Genomic DNA, 1,199 nt, shown 5'->3' on the forward strand with positions numbered 1-1,199 from the left:
GTTTCACATTTTACCCAAGTAGACACTGTTCCTACACTAGAACAGACTTATTTTTCACCTCACAAGTAGAGATATATAGAATTAAAAATGTTGAGATTCTCCCAATTAGGGACTGAATATACTTGATGTATCGCAAGTTTTTCTACGCACGATGGTTAAAATGGCTTTATCGTAACCATCGAGTATAAATTGCCATGGCAATATTAAGCTGTCTGCATGTAATTCACTATAAGGTTTTTTTCTCCCTCCCACATGCTGCGAACGGATAATTAAAAAAACAAACAACATTGAATGGCTGATTTGAATGAGTATACCAGTGCAATTTCAGGCACTATATGGTTTAAAATAACATTTGTTTTTTGGAGGTTATTTAACCATATCGTGATATATATTGTGTATCGTGATGTAGCCAAGAAATATCAAATTAGATTTTCCTCATATTGCCCAGCCCTAATCCCAATCATTGTCAGACCATTCCCCACTAGTACTTCTCTGGAACACAGGCCACGATGGGAGATTAAATGCATCCCTTCTGAATGATAAAGATTTCACTTCTTTCGTAGCACCAGAGTATTCAACATACATGGCAGTAAATGACACTCTAGTAACGTCTTCCCTTATAGTTTGAGATTGCGTAAAATCATACCTTGATAGAGATGGTGTTACCTAGATGGAGGTTTTGAACAATGTGACAGGTTGTAATGAATCCTGAATAAACATTAAGATTATTGATGTTCAGCATTTTCCATACCTTCCTCCTGTTTCTACCTGTCATACAGCTAGTAGTAGGTTTAATCTCATCTCACCTGTCTCGGAGACGCTCTGGGTACAGCTTCCATCACCACCTCCATGTGGAATCACCATGTTAGTCCGTCCCATGCTATGAAGCTGTGAGGGGTGGGGGCCAGGATGCGATAGTGGTGGGGGGTTAGTGTTTGGGCGCCCCAGCGCTATGCCGTCAGGTCCCACCAGTGTGCCGCCTGGCCCCATAGGCCCACAGTTACTCATGGAGGATGCCTGCATCTGAGCCATCATGTCCGGGAACTGGCCTGGACGTGGGCCCAGGTGGCCCCCAGAGGTGTCCATGTTCTGGCAGTGCTGCAGGGTTTCCCCTGGACCCCGCAGCCTCTGCTGGACAAGGAGGTTCTGCTGAGTGCCACCGGGGACCATGCCGGTATTGTCGTTGTAGTGTAGCGGTG

The sequence above is a fragment of the Pundamilia nyererei genome, unplaced genomic scaffold (genome assembly GCF_000239375.1).
Source record: "Pundamilia nyererei isolate P.nyererei 1_Seehausen unplaced genomic scaffold, PunNye1.0 scaffold03443, whole genome shotgun sequence".
Classification (NCBI taxonomy): domain Eukaryota; kingdom Metazoa; phylum Chordata; class Actinopteri; order Cichliformes; family Cichlidae; genus Pundamilia; species Pundamilia nyererei.